The sequence below is a fragment of the Malaya genurostris genome, chromosome 2 (assembly GCF_030247185.1).
Source record: "Malaya genurostris strain Urasoe2022 chromosome 2, Malgen_1.1, whole genome shotgun sequence".
NCBI classification, from domain to species: domain Eukaryota; kingdom Metazoa; phylum Arthropoda; class Insecta; order Diptera; family Culicidae; genus Malaya; species Malaya genurostris.
The window spans coordinates 320,621,460-320,641,711 of NC_080571.1; the positions used below are offsets into that span (position 1 = coordinate 320,621,460).

The 20,252-nt window shown below is 38.7% G+C and overlaps 1 protein-coding gene and 1 non-coding gene across 7 annotated transcripts in view; both read right to left on the minus strand.

Annotated features, from left to right (window-relative positions):
* LOC131431279 (disintegrin and metalloproteinase domain-containing protein 10) overlaps positions 1 to 20,252 on the minus strand; it is a 235,095-nt gene that overhangs the window by 96,576 nt on the left and 118,267 nt on the right. The gene's annotated exons all lie outside the window — the stretch shown is intronic.
* Positions 15,290 to 15,363, minus strand: Trnan-guu (transfer RNA asparagine (anticodon GUU)). Its single transcript has one exon. It is a non-coding gene; the product is annotated as a tRNA-Asn (tRNA).

Here is a 20,252-nt window from a genome sequence, read left to right on the forward strand (position 1 = left end):
AAAAAAGTTAGACTCGAAAAAGCTAAAGAGTTGCTTCGCTTGGCCGAAAGTGGTGAACTGCCGAATTTGGTTTTCTCCGATGAGAAACCATTCGTTATCCAGCAGTTTGTAAACAAACAAAATGATCGTGTTTACTTGCCAGAGAGGTCAGCTGAAAATTTGCAACTTCGGTTGGCCACCAGAACTCAAAATCCGGCCATGGTGATGGTGTGGGCCGCCATAACAGCCGATGGTCGCTCGCCGCTCGTATTCATCGACCGTGGGGTCAAAATAAATGCGCAAATCTATCGCGAAAATATTTTGGAGGGAGTTCTGAAGCCCTGGGCACGCAAACATTTCGGCCGCAGACCTTGGACATTCCAACAGGACTCAGCACCATCGCACTCAGCACGCGCCACCCAAGAATGGTTAAGAAATGAGGTTCCTCGCTTCATTTCCACCGCACAATGGCCACCAAAATCTCCGGATGCCAATCCGTTGGACTATTGTGCCTGGGGTATTTTGGAAAGCAAGGTTGGCACTAAAAAATACCAAAGTGTCGATCATCTCAAGCAAGCGCTTCGCCGAGAATGGGACAAAATACCGCAGAGCCACTTTCGGGTAGCGTGTGATGGTTTCATTGGCCGTTTGAAGGCCATAGTTCGTGCCAAAGGTGGCCAATTCGAACAAATCTAAACCGATTCTCAAATTTGATGTTATTTCCGACATTTTTTGCTTTCATTCAATAAAATTTAAAAAAAAATGAAAAAATTATGGCGTTTTACTTTGTTGCAGTTTTTTCATCTCACCTTGTACATACAAATACAAACAAACTTCTTTCGAGTGGAGTAATCGTCACAGAATCATTGTAACCAACAAAAAAAAAACATTCAAGAAGAGCATTAATGGAAAAACGGCCAGAATAAAATCACCACGAAACGCGAGTTTGTAATTTTTCATCACGACAACGCTCAGTTAAATGTTGCAGCTTCGATTAAAAAAAATAATATGATCGTGAATTATATATTCTGTTACAATATCAGCCTCCGAAAAAGAAATGATTAATGAAAGTTTAAATCCATTGTTTTATTATCCGCTTGAGCCCAAATTTCCCAGCTGCCGATGGGTCGAAGCTGAGGGCAATTTGGTGGATTGCCATTTTTCTCAACGAAATTTATACCCTTTTCCGCAAGCCAATTGTGAGTGGTTTTGGTATAGCCTTTGCTAAATCCGGCCAAAATAGTGAAGGTGCTTCTTATATAAAGGCAGCAATCTCTTCTGGAGACACTTAGATCGATAGATTTCTGCATTTATAGTTCCGGTAGTGTAAAAAATAGTTGATTTCAAACCACAGGAACATATTGCTTGCCATACCAGTACCTTTCGACCGAATTTCTCCACTTGAATCGATCTGCACGCATCACTCACATCCTCCCCAACAACAACAGTAAAGTATTGTTGACCTGGAAAGGTTTTTTGACTCCTCCTTTACATAACTCTCATCGTCCATAAAAACACATGCATCCGGACACTGCAAAAGACGCGAATACAATTTCCGGGCCCTTGTTGCTGCTCGCTTCTTCTGTTCTACACTTTTTTCGAGATTTTCTGCTTCTTGTAGGTCTTCTGGTGATTTCACCTCTTGATACGCTGGATCATTCCGACACTCGTTCCTGCTTTTTTGCCCAAATTACGTATTGACATTGATTTGTTCTTCACGATTAGAGATACCTCTTTCTGGTCCAGTTTGGGCTTGGAAGAACCGCGTTTTATGCCTCTTCCTGGTAGCTCATCCAAAGAATAGTGTTCCCCAAACCTATTGATGATGGTTTTAACACTGGCATGATGAATTCCGAACCACTTCACCAATTTTCGCATAGTAATACCCTTTTCACTTAGCCATGTGTCCAGAACTTTAATTTTCACTTCTTTTTCAATACGCGACATTTTGGAAACGCAGAATTTCAACTGCACAAACAAGTAACCAAACGAAAGCTGACTGCCAAACGCACAGCGTGCTGTGATCTGAGCATAAAAAACTATCACAAATACATACGTACAACACAAATGTATGTGGATAGCTTATTTTCGATACACTCCTTACAACAACAGAATATTATTCTCAACATTTGCTACTTAGCCATTGTAGACTAGCTGGCGCACCTTCTTGCAAACGTTCGTCATTAAATTCCGTACAGACTTTTTGGCGACAAGTTTTGACACTTTTTTCCAATCTTTTTCGAACTGTTGAATGGTTTCGGCTGCCGAGACATGTTTCCTAAGATGTGCCTTCGTTAATGCCCAAAATTCCTCAATTGGTCGAAGTTGTGGGCTGGTGGATTCATGTCTTTTGGGACAAAAGTGACATTTTTGGTAGTATACCATTCTACCGTTGATTTCGAGTAGTGGCAAGAAGCAAGATCTAGCTAGAAGGCAACAGGATCCTTGTGGCTTAGAATCATGGGTAGAAGTCGTTTTTGTAAACATTCCTTGATGTATATTTCGCTGTTCATTGAAGCACTGGTGATGAAGGGTTTCGAAATCTTACCGTAGCTAAAAATTGCTTGCCAGACCATAGCTTTCTTACCAAACTTTTCGACTTCAATCAATGTCGCGGACTGCTTTAACACTTGCCCTTCTCGCACCGTATAATATTGTGGTCCCGGCAAGGATTTGTAATCGAGTTTCACGTAGGTTTCGTCGTCTATGATTATGCAGTTCAAATTTCCAGCAAGAATCGTATTGTACAGCTTTCGAACCCTCGGCCTGATCGATGCTTCTTGTTTAGGACTACGTTTTAGTTGTTTCTGCTTCTTATAGGTTTGAAGATTAAAACGTTCTTTAGCACGAAGAACATTTGACTTCGAAGTGCCCACTTTTTTGGCCACATCCCGACCTGAAACCTCCTTCTTTTGCACGAACGCCTTCAGTATACGTTTATCCAACTGAGGGTTAGCAGGACCTTTTTTTCGACCCGTTTCCGGTTTATTCTCAAAGGTGTTATCCTCACCGAACTTCCTGATTGCATTTCGCACGGCTTTCTCACTTACTCCTTCCATTTTTGCTATCTTTCTCAGTGACAGTCGAGCTGATTTGAGCAACGAAGATTAATTACTCACCGTTACTCACCAAAAACTAACGACAAAAAATGTTCCCTTGAAATTTAATCAAACCTTCTCTGTTTAGAGATTCCAAAACCAGATATGTCCATACTCAAATTTCATCAGATTCTTCATGTGAACTTAAAAACATATATTTCTGTGTTCTCGCATCGTTCATTTCCGATTCTGAGGAAAATGTTTCGGCATACTAATCAAAGATCCTTCATTCTAATACTTATGGATGTCTAAAAGATTTTTCTATTTAAAACTACATCTGATTTTAGTGGATATTGAGTTAATGTTTGGTAATAGAAATATTCCTTACAGTTACAGCAATTGAAGTGTTCGCTCACGATGATTTTTACAATACGGAAAGGAATTGGCATCTACAAATCAAGCTAATGCCGGCTTATAATTGCAACGAATAGTTTCTACAAGAATACTATGTCGAACATAATTCCTAACCATTCCAACCAGAAAACTCGATAGCCTCACCTTTTCGATCAGTATCTTCTGCACGAGATAAAGCGCCACCCAACGCCTGACCTTGGTGCTGCGATTCGTAATTTTCTCACGATGCACCACGTTCGATGGCAATTGCAAACAGCAACATCCACACGTGCCATCCGTAAAGTTTACCTTTCCGGTAACACGTGCCATTGGTACTGGCAGCAGCAGCAGCAGCAGCCAGTGTCGGTGCATCTCCTTCCCAGATGCTGCAACGTTCCAACCATCAAACGCAATCCACGGTCATTCCCGGGAACAATTTGCTGCCAGTGCACATGTCCAGCTGTGCCAGCAGTATTATCCTGCCGGTGGAAGCGAACTTGAAATTATTTCCGAAACGTGATTCGAGTGGTGCTTCACAGTACCCGGCACCATTCCGGCAGGATCAAACAGCTGAAGCAGTGATATGCGGATCATCGGTGCACTTTCAGGTAGAAGGGATATATTCCGGCCTAACGATAATCGTCAAAGTCAGTCTTCCACTTGGAATCACGAAACCAGGCGCGTTCGGTCAGGCGTTACGCAGCACATGGCCAAGTTCAAATTTGATCCCATTTACTCGTAATACCCGGACACATTGAATGGAAAAAAAAACAAAATCTTTTCATCAAAGTCATGTTTGCTCGCCGGTCGTTCTTTTTTTATCTGCCGCTAATCCATTCACTTTTTCCGGCTGAACTGAACGGACATGCAATAGATGGGATAAAAAGCACTCGCTTCCATTCAACGTAATGGAACTGAACGCAGCAAGATAGAAGCGAACAAAAAAAATGGACACTCTGCTAGGAAAGAGATTTAGCAAACTACTTCGTACTACCGGTTCGACCAACAAATGTCCGATGGTACGACCATTCGTCAAAGTGTATGTGTGTGTCGAGTTCTAATCGATTGAAAAAATATTAGCTTTCCGAAGTTTACTCCTGAATCGAAATATTCTGTACCCAAAGTGCTCGATTCGTTGTGGACATATGGCAGAGTGAATTTTGGCTTTGAACTGAACTTTTCGACTGAACACAGCTTGCAATATGCAGAATATTAGCAGATTGCTTCAGATGAAATTTTATACCAATGTTGAACTACTAGAATAAAACTTCATGAAGCAAACAATGTCTTAGCGTAACAAAAACAACAACTACTTCAAAATTTTCCATTCGGTTTTTCTAAATAATTATACAGCTAGACAATATTTTCTCACAAACTGAGTTTTAATGAATTCTGAGATAATTATGACTTTCATTGGTTTAGTTTTCAATAAAATTACGCTGAAAAAAAAACAGTTTGAACAAGGAAAAGTTATTTTCAAATAACTTTTTCTCCTTAAAAGCGCCCAACTTGAATTTTTGACTGTAGGTAGGGAACACAATCATCTATCTTGTGACAAAATTTCATCCAAATCAAAAATGTTTTTTTTGCAAATCGACTTAAAATTTTTAAAATCGATTTTTTCAGTGTTGGAGCCGTCTAGGATTTTTCCCATGTTTTTATTCGAAAGCTCGATCAATTGTAGGATTTGTTAGTTTTTGACAACAGCCGTTTGAACAAAGTTTGGCCCTTTTTAAAAGACAGTCTAGATCATTTTCGGAACAAAACAAAGTGGTTTTTTGTGACAAAGGCAAGTTTCATAAAAATCTGAGAGGTGCTGCTAACACTTGTTCGAGTTAGCGCGAAATTCGTCCTGCGTTCTTTTTACTATACATCAATGATCGAGGAATGGTTAGTTCGCAGATCACAACCTCATCCATTTCTTTGCTATTCCTGTAACTGTTTGCGAAAGAGTCTTTATGAAACCGCACTGTCATTTAACCGTTTGTTTGAAGTATTGTTGATGATTTTAATGGTAGCAATATAAATTAAACATAATTCAACATATTTTGTTGTACATTGATTGTAATTGATCTATATAGATTTGCTATCCCATAAGCACTAGTGAAAGTACCATTTGATCAGCATAATAAACTATTTCCTGAATAATCCAAATCACATTCTTGAACGTTTGACGATATATATTATAATTACTTTATGGTATAGGTTTATGCGGGTTAGTTGTAGGTTCGATTTGCTCGTAAGATTTATCACAGTGCACAGTTTACTATAGACTGTCCCAGAAAGTATGGACGCACTTTGATTTCGCTGTAAATAATTCACAAGTGTTAGATATTCAAATTTTATTCGATAAACTGTTAATATTAGAACACAACAACGTTCCTCATTATATTCCGTGCAGACTTCTTGGCGACAAGTTTTGACACTTTTTTCCAATCTTTTTCGAACTGTTGAATGGTTTCGGCTGCCGAGACATGTTTCCTAAGATGTGTCTTCGTTAATGCCCAAAATTCCTCAATTGGTCGAAGTTGTCGGCAATTTGGTGGATTCATGTCTTTTGGGACAAAAATGACATTTTTGGTAGTATACCATTCTACCGTTAATTTCGAGTAGTGGCAAGAAGCAAGATCTAGCCAGAAGACAACAGGATCCTTGTGGCTTCGAATCATGGGTAGAAGTCGTTTTTGTAAACATTCCTTGATGTATATTTCGCTGTTCATTGAAGCAGTGGTGATGAAGGGTTTCGAAATTATACCGCAGCTACAAATTGCTTGCCAAACCATAGCTTTCTTACCAAATTTTTCGACTTCAATTAATGTCTCGGACTGGTTTAAAAAGTGCTCTTCTCGCACCGTATAATATTGTAGTACCGGCAAGGATTTGTAATCGAGTTTCAAGTAGGTTTCGTTGTCCATGATTATGCAGCTCGAATCTCCAGCAAGAATCGTATTGTACAGCTTTCGAACCCACGGCCTGATCAATGCTTCTTGTTTCGGACTTCGAAGTGCCCACTTTTTTGGCCACATCCCGAACTGAAACCTCCTCGAACGCCTTCAGTATACCTTTATCCAACTGAGGGTTAGCAGGACCTTTTTTTCGACCCATTTTCGGTTTATCCTCAAAGGTGTTATCCTCACCGAACTTCCTGATTGCATTTCGCATGGCCTTTTCACTTACTCCTTCTATTTTTGCTATCTTTCTCAGTGACAGTTCGCACCATTTGTACACAATTTGTGACAGTTCTGTGCACCATTTGTACACAATTTTTCGACGTTGTTTTGCTGAAAGTCCACGCATTTCAAAACAAACTAATGAAAACGAATAAACAACTGCACAAGTGGTTAGAGAAGAGTGTAAACAACAGGACGCAGCCATAAAAATTGACAGATTCTGAACCATTGCGAAATGGCAGCGGTTTTTGGTTGCGTCCATTCTTTCGAGGTAAGTCTTTAACTTGTGGCTTTGTGAGTCAACAGCATTTTACAAGGACCTTTATTTCCTTGGCCAAGCACAACGAATGAAGGAATTGTAACACGCACACCATTTGGATTACTTCTCATTGCAACAATTACCCTAAAAATTGTGTAAAAAACATTAAGACACAATCGCACCTCTATGGCATGGTATTACACGAAAACAGTTGTGTTGCATACTTTACACATTATTGATCTGGACAGCAAACATTCAACTTCGTAACTTTGCTTTTTAGTTAAAAATTCAAAATAAATTGCTACGAGTCTCGACATTTTCTCACTACTCTTACTTACATTATCTTATTCCAGCTCCTGTTATTGTCTTGCAGACTAAAGGTAGTTGACGTCTGTATTGAATGAGAAACGAAAGTGAACTGATCGTTGGTTTTGTGGACCTTGATGTAGTCCGACTGAACAACTATGTCGTGAGGTGCCTTGACATGAAAGCTGTTTTCCTTTTTCATTAACTTGACGCTCTTAGTTTATTTTTGTTTCTATAATAGATCAGGAATCAGGAATCAGAACAAATTGGCTCAAATGGCACGTTCCCCTTGATATTTGGAGATTTGTGCCTTGCCATCAATTTGTTTTTAGCATCATTTTCCCGATATATAAGAGGGAAGGATTGAAAGGAAATGGTAAGGGTTGGACTAGGAGGATGGGAAAAATTGACGACACAAAAACACATAAAAGCAGAAGTAAATTCTGCACCCCTAAGGGATGCTGAACAATCTGCTGAGGATCACATTTAGTGGAAGCAGAAGGAAATTCTGAACCTTTACGAGGTCCCGAACAGTCTGCTGTTAATAAAACCTCCAACCCCCGAGAGGATTTAGAGATCTTACAAAAGCGACACCATTCTGCACTCTCGGAAGAATGCAGAACGACTCGCAGTATGTACGAGCAGAAGTAAATTCGGTACCCCCCAAAGAATGCCAAACAATCTGCTAAACCCTATTTAAGGTGAATACAGAAGGGATTCATTCACTCCAGGAAGAACGATGAACCCTTCTGACTATAGCTCCTTACCACATTGGGTGAGAAACGAGAGAATATCCTTCAATTTTAGCTCCACATACACAGACTCAACCATGTATGGAGAACCAAAAACCCGGATACGTAGCTGCGTCAATGCGGAACAGTTACATATCAGATGATATGAAGTACCATAATCGCATTTACACAAATCACACGAATAATACTCAGCACGTTGAATAGTAGCCATGTGATAATTGAGTTTGCAATGTCCAGTCAGAGCTCTGACCAGAATACTTCAATGATACTTGGAGAAATGCAGTAGACACTTTGACATTTTCAGATTTAAATCTGGTAGAAATGCTTTTGTCTGAGCGCAAGTTTGCAAGCTGCGCCAGTAGCTGGCATGTTTGGATGCAGCCCAAGAACGTATCTTGTGCTTTATCCAACTAGTTGAAAGTGGTAAAGCTGGTTCAGGACCAACGAAATCATTCGTTGCACCAGCTCTAGCCAACTCATCAGCCCATTCATTTCCAGTAATACCAGAATGGCCGGGTACCCATAAGAAGTAAACAGCATTTGAAATGCTGAGGTCTTCAATTTGAGTTCGACATGCGATCACTAGATTCGACCGTGAGTCATTCGAACTGAGTGCTTTTAAGGCTGCCTGACTGTCGGAACAAAAATAAATACGTTTACCACAGATCCTCTGCTGAAGTGCCGATTGTACTCCACACAGAATTGCGTAGATTTCTGCTTGGAACACAGTACAGTATCTACCAAGTGAATGAGACTGCTCCAGCCTCATTTCACGACAGTAGACACCAGCACCAGCACGACCATTCAACAGAGAACCGTCCGTAAAACAAACTATGTGTTCATCAAGTTGTCGTTCCAGACAACCAGACAACCATTCCTAACGAAGAGGATAGCTCACATTGAATGTTTTAAAAGGAAAACTGCATGTGAGAGTTAGGTGACTAGGAGCGAGTAAAAACTCATCCCACGTAACCATTTGAGACCACAAGCGAGTGTGGCTGGTAGCATAATCTAATGGGTTACTGTTCCAAAGCGCTGTAACCCTAAGACGGTATGCACAAGATAATGCTTCTTGTTTTAGGAATACATGTAGTGGTTTAATACACAGTAGCGCCCCTAGAGCAGCATTAGGAGTTGTCGTGAATGCTTCTGTCATCGCCATTAGGACCATCCTTTGGAGATGATTTAGCTTTGACTGAACTGTCGCGACTTCTCCTTTCTGCCACCATACAAGACATCCATATGCTAAAATTGGTCTAACAATAGTTGTGTAGATCCAATGAATATATCTGGGTTTGAGTCCCCATGATTTTCCAAAAGCTCGTCTGCATTGGCCGAAAGCCATGCAAGCTCCTTCAATCCTGAAGTCAATGTGGGCAGACCAATTCAGTTTTGAATCAAGAATAACCCCGACGTATTTAACTTGATCGACCACAGTGACCTCTGAACCAAAGAACTGCAACGGACGAGCTCCTGTAATTATCCTACGATGAGTGAAAAGCACCATTGATGTTTTGCCCGGATTTACAGATAATCCAACCTGACAACACCATTGTTCAACAGATCGCAGGGCTTGCTGCATTAAATCAAAGAGAGTGTTAATGCTTATACCGGTCATCAATATATGATAATCGTCGGCAAAACCATAAGTCGGAAATCCAAGGTTATTAAGTTTCCTTAACAAACCATCAGCGACTAGGTTCCATAAAAGTGGGGATAGTACACCACCTTGAGGAAAAACCCAAGATATTCCGTTCACGACTGCAATGTTTAACCTCCTGCAGCCATTCAGCCATCGGCACGGAAATACACCTTGACTTAGGAGTTCCTATTTTTGTGGCCTTTTACGACATGGAACAGGAAACCAGTGGATCAATTCTTGGTAAAAAATAATTCCGCCGGATACCACACGGCTTCCCTTTAACCTTTAACCTTCAGGTCATTCGCCTATTGGACCAGTAAATCGACATGTCCAGAATATATCGATTCCAGTTTCGACAAACAAAGGATCTATCTTCAAAGTGCTGTGTAAATTAAATTCAGTACCGTTTCTGTATCTAGAAAATCTACGACAATATCTCGAAATGTAGGAAATTTTGGCATATCAAAATGATTTAAAACCCCTATTTAATCCACCTAGTGGTGCGATAATGTGTTTCTCTTGCCATTTAAATAGTTTCATTAAACATTTGTGAGATTCTATCCTTGATCATTAGTATTGTGAACTTATCAAAGAACCTAATAGTAGGTTTCAAACGAGTCTAAATATTATGGATCTTACATTTCGAATATGACTTTATTCATTCCATGCAATGCAACAAGCATTGTGAAATACTGGGATTTGTCGGGTACGTCACTCATATCAATATATATCCAGAACCGGAAGTAACAGCCTTTGAGCTTTTAACTTGATCAATAGTCTGATAGTTTCAGCTTTCAAACGAGCCTAAGTTAAAATTGATTGATTCATCTCTGAGAAAATTGAGCGGAAAAAAACATGTTTTGTCGGTTACGCCACTTATACCATCATATCTCCGGAACCGGAAGTAGTAGCCGTTTGATCTTCGAACTTGATCAAAAGCCCAATAGTACCTTTCAAACGAGCCTAAGCTTGTTGAAATCGGTTAAGCCATCTCTGGGAAAATTGAGTGGTGAAAACAACGCATTTTATCGGTTACGTCCCTTATAGAAATCACAGTCAATTTATCTTCGAACTTGATCAATGTCCCAATAGTAGCTTTCAAACGGACCTAAGATTGTTAAAATGGATTCAGCCATCTCCGAGAAAATTGAAATATGAAAAACAACGCGTTTTGTCGGTTATGTCACTTATACCATCATATCTCCGGAAACGGAAATGACAGCCAATTGATCTTCAAACTTGAATGACTCAATATTAACATTCAAACGATCCTATGTTTGTCAAAATCGATTCAGCGATTTCTAAGAAAATTGCGCGGTTGGAAGGTGTACGCACACACACAGACATTTTCCGATCTCTTCGAGCTGCATCTGATTCTAGAACTCATTTGGAAGTGATGTAGAAGTTACACATTTTTATGCCTAGAACAAACGAACACGAATGGTTGGTCCAAAACACATTCGTACTGGACCGTAAATAAATTAAACCTGCAGTTAAGTATGCTCTATGAAGAAAGGAATTTATTGACGAAATCCAATTACGTACTGCGAGGCCGACTATTCCAAGACAAGAAGAATTTATGAATTTCATTCAATCGACAAAGAGGCCCCAGAACCTCAAGTCTCCGATAAAATTTACTCGCTTGAAAAGCAATCTGTAGCTGCGAACTAACAACAGTTTCGTCGCCTTCTGGAATCAGCAAACGCTTAAAATGGAGCTCATTTTCAAGAGGCTTGAAAACGTTTAATAATCAGATATTACAAAACAATAGTAAAACGAATGCCGATTTCAAATAATTATTAAAGTGTGGTGAAGCTACAATTCGGAGATAAAACGCTCGAAAAATATTCTATTTTTTGCCTTTCTCATATAGAAAGGCTATGCAATCACTGTGAAAACCGACTTTTTAACCCAGGCCCGGAGGGCCGAATGTCATATACCATTCGACTCAGCTCGACGAACTGAGCAAATGTCTGTGTGTGTCCTTCCGTGTGTGTGTGTGTATGTGTGTATGTATGTAACAAAAATATGCACTCACTTTTCTCAGAGGTGGCTGAACAGATTTTCACAAACTAAGATTCAATTGAAAGGTTTCATGGTCCCATAGCCTGCTATTGAATTTCATCCCGATCCGACTTCCGGTTCCGGAGATATAGGATGATATGTACCAAAAAAAATGGAAAAAATATGCACTCACTTTTTTCAGAGATCGCTTAACCGATTTTCACAAACCAAGCTTCAAATAATAGGTATTATGGTTCCATAGCCTGCTATTGAATTTCATCTGGATCCGACTTCCGGCTCCTGAGTTATATGGTAATATGTGAATATTTGAGAAAAAGTTTGCACTCAATTATCTCTGAAACAACTCAACCGATTTTCGCAAACTAAGATTTAAATGAAAGTTCTTATAGTTTTCTAAAACTTTGTAAAACATTTTATCTGGATCCGGCTTCCGGTTCCGGAACTAAAGAGTGATAAGTGGAAAATTACTAATTTCATGAGTATTTTTTTACGAACGATGGTTCAAAACAGGTACAAATCCCATAAAACTAAGCAAAACAGGTACAAATCCCATAAACCATAAAGCACCGAAAGTGGTGATGAAAAACTCCAAAAATAGAACTCACTTCGATTTCTCTGCGATGCTTGAACCGATTTTCACAAATCTTGATTTGAATTAAAGCTCATGTTATCTTTGAAGCTACTGTGAAATTTCATCCGGATCCGACATCCGGTTTCGGAGTTATAGGGTAAAGTGTGTTCAATATTGTACATCGTCACTTAAACCGGCGAAACAAAACACGTGAAAAAATTTCTAAACTGGTCTCAAAACTACACAAATCGATAGTCATTATCAGTAGGCAACTTAACAAACCGATTCCGGCTATCCTGGTTCCCTGTCCCTGTCCCGGTTCTGACAAACTTAGATTCAAATGAAAGGTCTTTTGGTCCCATACGAAATTCCTGAATTTCATCCGGATCCGAGTTATAGGGTAAAGTGTGTTCAATATTGTACACTGTCACACCGGCAAAACAAAAATCGAAAAAAATTTCAAAACTGGACTCAAAACCTTTATTCCCAATCTAAGGGTCAAATGAAAGGGCGTGAGGTCCTACCAAAAATTACTGCATATTTTCGGATACTTAAAAAAATTAAATCGTCATTTAAAGTACGATGACGAAATCGTATAAAATCTTCAAAATTTGAATATAAACTAGTAGAGTTTGTACGTCAGGTTAGTTGGTGGCCGTACGAACCGACTTCGATTATACCGGTTCTCGGGTTCCGGTGCTGGAAGTACATTTTGAATAGAATATCACAATATTATATATGAGAAAGGTATCATTACACCACTAGGTGGATTAAAACAGGTTTTTATTTATTTTTTCAGAAAAAGGTAAGAAAGTTCCGTTTGTAGTTCTAGAGTAAGAATAATATTTTAATAAATAAAAAATAAACGAATTGACTAACATCTTGAGCATCTCTTCAGGGTGATCATGAATAAATCGTTTTTCCGTTCACGCACTTCTCTGTACAACATTTTACAAATTAAGAACAGATTCGTGTCGATTAGTTCATTAGTATTTTTATCGTGTCAAAAAAACGAGACAATTCACTTCAAAGTTTAAACGCTTCTTGGGGAATGGCTGGGAAAATTATAAGTAATAAGGATTCGAAATTCAGCTTCGAACCTTTTGAGTTATGTTCTCATGATAACTAATTTATCGATTAAAGCAATAATAATCGATTTCTCACTGATTGCGCTCTATGAAATTCAGACGTTAGAAATGAACTGTAGCTAGGAATTCTTTGAGTGAAATAAAACACTAGTGAATAGAATAGTTTTTTTTGCTCTTTCAGAAGGAAAACATCCACACTCGAATTCCGCTTTGGATCCGATGAAATGACGCATTTTAATTAAAGTACCTTGCATCATCATTTGGACACTCTGTTCGTTAACTTTAGCGGCCATATTCTTCCACCATCTCTCAAAGATTTTCCGTTTAATAATTTTAGCATTAGGGTCTTTTTTTAGCCATTAGGGCCTGTGTTTCATTCATCGGTTTGGCTGTTTACTCTCACCAACCGAACGAGTAAACTTTCGAGTAGACGAATCTTTCAGGTTGCAGTCTTGTTAGAATTGTGACTATCCGAGAGCCTTGGGTTTGCTATAACTATCATCAATTCAGTTGCTGGTCGTAAATTCGATTACGCCGTTTACTGTGTTTTTTTCGAAAAGTGATCAGTTAACGGAAAATCAAGCTATAACAGTGTTTAAAAAAGGTACACGAGAATTATTTTTGCTCATGTTTAACAGATCGCAATATATGAGTGACATGGGAGTGATCGTACTTCTTCACAATTTTTTCCTCAGGGTTCCTCAAGGAAGTCATTTTATACCGTTCATATTTTTACTCTATCTCAATGATTAAAATTTAGTATCAATCCATCTCAAATTCACCTTCTGAACTTTTCGAGTGATCATGACCATTACAAACGTTACTTGAGCACGATTCCTGTGTAGCTCTGATAACAGGTTACATTGATTTTTCCTACGTTTCCAACAGCATATACAACTAATACCCACCAACAATAGGCAAGTGTAAAATCCATTTGCGGTAGGGAAAGGTGCATCGTAAAAATTTTCTTCTTTAGCTTGCATCGATACACACAAATGCAAAGTTCATGCTGCTGGTTCAACAAACAGCGATGATAACTAAATCGATGAATAACTAATCCCAGCACAACTTGGTACAAGTTGGTGAAACTGCAAACTGCACAATGCAAAACTTAGAGCGATCCTATCTGCAATCACGCTCTTGTAAATGGAATAATGCCGAAAGGGTCGGCCGTCGATGCGTACACTCTGTCATCGTAATAAAACTTCTGCTAGTGCAAAATCAAAACTGGTGCCATACTGCGCTCTGCTGTTTCGAATCGGCACAATGGCGAAACCACGAGTCACGTCACAATGTCTATCAGACATTCTTTGGTAAGCTCGGGAGGACAGCCCTCGTAAGTGGTGTGTTACTTAAAACCGAGACTTGAGACGTGTGAGGAAGTCCATGTTTTTTTTTTATTCCACAGTAAACCCCTGAAGCGACATTATGAATCAATCTGCCAGAGATAATGACAAGCTACTTTTTACTTCCACTTAGCAAACTGAGCAATACAGCACATATGAGTCGAAGTGGCGAGTTTGTTTGTTTCCTGAATGAACAACCGATTACTGAATGTTTGATCGGCTAATTATGTTGCAGTACTAGAACAGAACGGATCGACGACGTCAAGCTTATCACACTTTGCACGATTTCAGTTGCTATTATTTCTATCGATTACCTTAAACATTATTGTGTTTTAATCAATCAAACGTCAGCCAGTTAGGGCTGCAACAGACAATTGGATGCAATTGTTTGCAATCGACAAACAACTCGAACAGTTTGTGTTGTATTTATATTGTTTGTACTAACCAGATGTGCACCGTAGAGGCGGAAGTGGTTGGTACCGCACAGACAGCTGAATAGATTGCATTATGTGCGAGTTGAATGTTGTTTAACAGTCATCGGCACGCAAATCTTGATGAGGCATTTTCAGTCGCAATTTTTGCTATATCAAGTAAGAATTGATTCATTTCACAACTTGAAGAACCCGATTAAAATAGTATCAATAATAAGACATTTACAATCAATGTCTAAAGATAACTAAAACAGGTGACAATTAGAGGGAATAAAGAAAAAAAATTACCCGCCCCCGGGTGGACTCGAACCACCAACCTTTCGGTTAACAGCCGAACGCGCTAACCGATTGCGCCACGAAGGCGTGATGATGCTCGGTCGTGCAATTCGGAAAGCGTTATTCTCCGAATCTACTGTCATTGGAGGGGAAATTATCAGACCACGTTGAACAACTCAATCATTGCAATTCAATTCGAAATACAAGTGAATCTATCAGACTAACGAACACAGCCGCATGACGATTGATAACTTTCGATGTTATCGTTGCAAAATATGTTCCCCGAGACAAAGGTTTGGAATTTTCACAGCGCACTTATAAAGGGTGATTTTTTAAGAGCTTGAGAACTTTTTTAAACAATAAAACGCATAAAATTTGCAAAATCTCATCGGTTCTTTATTTTAAACGTTAGATTGGTACATGACATTTACTTTTTGAAGATAATTTCATTTAAATGTTGACCGCGGCTGCGTCTTAGGTGGTCCATTCGGAAAGTCCAATTTTGGGCAACTTTTTCGAGCATTTCGGCCGGAATAGCCCGAATTTCTTCGGAAATGTTGTCTTCCAAAGCTGGAATAGTTACTGGCTTATTTCTGTAGACTTTAGACTTGACGTAGCCCCACAAAAAATAGTCTAAAGGCGTCAAATCGCATGATCTTGGTGGCCAACTTACCGGTCCATTTCTTGAGATGAATTGTTCTCCGAAGTTTTCCCTCAAAATGGCCATAGAATCGCGAGCTGTGTGGCATGTAGCGCCATCTTGTTGAAACCACATGTCAACCAAGTTCAGTTCTTCCATTTTTGGCAACAAAAAGTTTGTTAGCATCGAACGATAGCGATCGCCATTCACTGTAACGTTGCGTCCAACAGCATCTTTGAAAAAATACGGTCCAATGATTCCACCAGCGTACAAACCACACCAAACAGTGCATTTTTCGGGATGCATGGGCAGTTCTTGAACGGCTTCTGGTTGCTCTTCACTCCAAATGCGGCAATTTTGCTTATTTACGTAGCCATTCAACCAGAAATGAGCCTCATCGCTGAACAAAATTTGTCGATAAAAAAGCGGATTTTCCGAATGGACCACCTAAGACGCAGCCGCGGTCAACATTTAAATGAAATTATCTTCAAAAAGTAAATGTCATGTACCAATCTAACGTTTAAAATAAAGAACCGATGAGATTTTGCAAATTTTATGCGTTTTATTGTTTAAAAAAGTTCTCAAGCTCTTAAAAAATCACCCTTTACATTTGAGTTTGTATCGGTTTTATAGTTACTACCTTTATAGTTGTTTTATTTTACACGGGATATCTTAATAATATGAAACAAGTATACTAGCTGTTCGCGTCAAATATGACGAATCAAGAAAGCTTAGTCGATTTTGTTTTTTGAGGAACGACGTAAACAACAAGCATCACTGCTGTTCTGGCACCACTGGCCAACATAATGTTGCGTCGTCATCGGTGAGATGATGAGATGCAGTAGCTGTCAAATGATGTGATAGTGAAAGAGAGAGAGAAAAGATAACGTCAATAGATGGAACATAAAACTGTAAACAAATATGTACGTGAAAGTTAATAGAAAGTGAATATTGATGGCGTGAAAAATTGAGTTATTTTTTGTGAGATAGAAAGGGTTGGATTGAGTTTAGTTTAGAATATATCTGTAAGTGCACTGAACAAATACACACAGTAAAACTAAAACAATAATTGTTAACAGATACAGATAACAGATAACGCCAGACGAGTTTAACTTTGGATAGTTTCCTGGTTAAGAACACAAAGATAGTGTTGTTAGGAAACAAGTAAGTTGAAAAGAATAAAAATAGCCTAAAATGAAAATCCACAATTGTTGCATAAATCAATTTACCAAGTTGTAGTGCAACAATACAAAGACGAATACAATGGGAAGAGAAGGGAAAGATTTTGAGCAGAAAAAAAACAAACAATTGTAAGTAATAGAAGAATGAATGAGAATTTTCGAATAAAGTGAATTTTATTTAGTTTGATCTGCTAATATAGAACAGCAGATTTCCGGAAATATTGTTTTCAACTGCCGTTCGAACAACTTGAAGATTCCCGATATTCTATTTGTTTGTAATGCATGTTTTACAGTGGAAAATTTAGACTTCACTTTGACAAACCACTTTTGTGTAAATTGTTCGGGAACAGGTTAGGTTATGATATTTTACTTTTCATACGAGTCAATTGCATCATGGTTTTACGTTTTTGGATATAATATTTTTAACATTATTTTTAAGGGGATATTGACTTTAAAGTAAAACACCTGAAACCAAAAGAAATTCAGATAATGTCCACGTCTATTGAGAGCCGCAAGTTTTGCACTATCTACACATTACTCAATGGCAGAAAAAATATCATTATTCAAAGATGTAAGCATCCCACTCAGACAAAACAATGCGCATCTCCCAACAACTTTTGGTTCATTATGTTCTTAACTTCCCTCATACATTCTATTTGGAAAATTTTCTTTTGTTTGCAATCGCATTTAAACCGGTCATTTCAAATTTCACAATGCGGTCCGAAGGGTCACATCACATTCATAGATAGATATGTATAGTATACGTGTGATATGCTGAAAAAATCATTAAAATACTTCTGGTATTTAGAAATTATTTTTTCAATTCAGAAATTATTTTTTCACATATAATTTTTCGGGTGTTAGAGGAGAGGAGTTGGGCAACGATATCATATGTAGAAATCTGTTGCTTTCTTTTGTTTTGAAAGAATTTTGAAAGAATTTTGAACGATATGACTCCACTTATAACCCGTAATTTTAGAATCGATGTTCTGATCCAGAGAATAACCAAAAATAACCGTAGGTGGAGCGAATTTCAGTCAAAAGGAAGCAACTCCTGTAGAATCAAAATAAGTATTCTGAATATCGTTCCGGAGACTAAAAAATGTCTTTACTATACTTTTTTTTTCTTTACATAATTCTTTGCTTTTCTCTTTAAACTCAAGTTTCACACTTCGTGATTCGTTACTCAGTAAATTTTTCGTGGCTGTTCTTTAAACTGATTGCTGTGTTTTTCTTCGCTTCATAATTATTCACTCTGTAATTCTTTACTCTTTAATTTAATTACTTAATCTTTCATTCTTTACTTTGTAATCTCTTTGTTTTCTGCTATTGTTTACTATTTAATTTACTCAGAGATGGCGGAGCCGATTTAAACACACCTGGACTCGTTTGAAAGCTACAATTGAATTGTGGGTCAAATTGGAAGATCAAATGGCTGTGACTTTTGGTTCTGAAGATATATGTTAATGGAATAAATGACGTAACCGACAAAACGCGTTGTTTTTTTACCGCCCATTTTTTCTGAGAAGGCTGAGCTGATTTCAACACGCCTAGAATCGTTTGAAAGTTACTATTGAATTGTGGATCAAGTTCGAAAATTGCACGGTTGTCACTTTTGGTTCCCGAGATATAACAGCATAAGTGACGTTACCGACTAACCACACATTTGGCATCGGCTGAATTTACTCGAAGATGACTCAACGAATTTTGATAAACTTTGGCTTATTCGAAAGCTAACAGTATTAATCAAATTTGGAAGGGTTATGGTGGACAACGTTTTTTCGCCTCGAACAGTCATCGGGCGCGGTTCGCTTTTTCGAGCGCTCCGCAAGTAATTTATATTTATTTATTTTTTGACGCGTAGCCTACGTCGTGCGCGGGCTTTTTTCATAGCCTTTCGGACAAATTTTATCTAGAATAATGAAGTGCGGTGTAAAATCGTGTATTAATATTGACGATCGCTTCCTTTGGAAATGCGAATTCTGTGAAAAATCGTACCATTCAGCCTGCATCGGCGTGCAGCGGCATCAAGAAAATTTTATTCTGGCATTTATGGTACCAGTGTGTGCCGACTGTCAACATTTAATAAGGACAGGAGCTGAAACTCTAAAACTACTTCATCTACAGGAGCAACTTCTAAAGCACACAAAAAATCAAACGGAAACGTATCACCGGACCACTGCAGACATGAAAACCCATTACCTGGAAATATTCGACAGTGTCGAGCGCTTGCTCATCGACGTGAAGCAGTCATTGTCCAGTATCAGCAGAAACGACCACAACATTTGCGGTAAAGTAGGTCAGCGCATGCAGTCATCCGAGGCCTCGTTACACAGTGCCATAAAAAACGTTTGCGATTTTAGTAAAGTCAATGACCAGCACATCAAGGAAATGAGCGAACGGCTTCTTCGCCTCGAAGAAAAATTCTTACTACCTACCAAATCTGAAGTCCCTGCAATAATACCTAACACTATTCTGGAAGAATTGAGAGATGAAGTCAAAGCAATATCGACTTCAATCTCCAGTATCGGAACCAAAGACCAAAATACCAAACCTAAGTCTCTAGCTGAAGAACTCAAAGAGAAGGAAATTCAAACATGCGACAGTGGCTGGCGCTTCATTGGAAGTAAAAAAATCTGGAAACGAGACTGGAGTGAGTATGACAAGAAACAGCGCACTCGACGGCTGCAAGAAAAACAAGCTGAGAAAGCAAACATCAGACGAAAACATCGGAAGCGGAAACAACAAAATAATACAAATTACAGTATACGCAGTAAAAACAACAACTACACCAACAACAGCAAACACGACAACAACAACAACAACAACAACAGCAACAACAACAGCAGCAGCAACAACAACAACAACAACGACAATAATGTGCACTACAACAGCAACTTGAATACTAATAGTAACAACACCTGCCCCAACAATAACAATAATATGTCATTACAATATACCTTACCCTTGGACAAGGACTTACTAGCAGCTGCACGGGTTCAATTCTCCGGGCATCCAGGTGCAGATATTGCCTCAAAATTCATAAATTTTCAAAAAGGTGAAACCATCAACCCTTACAAAGGAACAAGAAGTATTCAAAACAACACTACTCCGGTCTTAGGAAGTAATGACATCGAAGCTGCACCATCCACTAA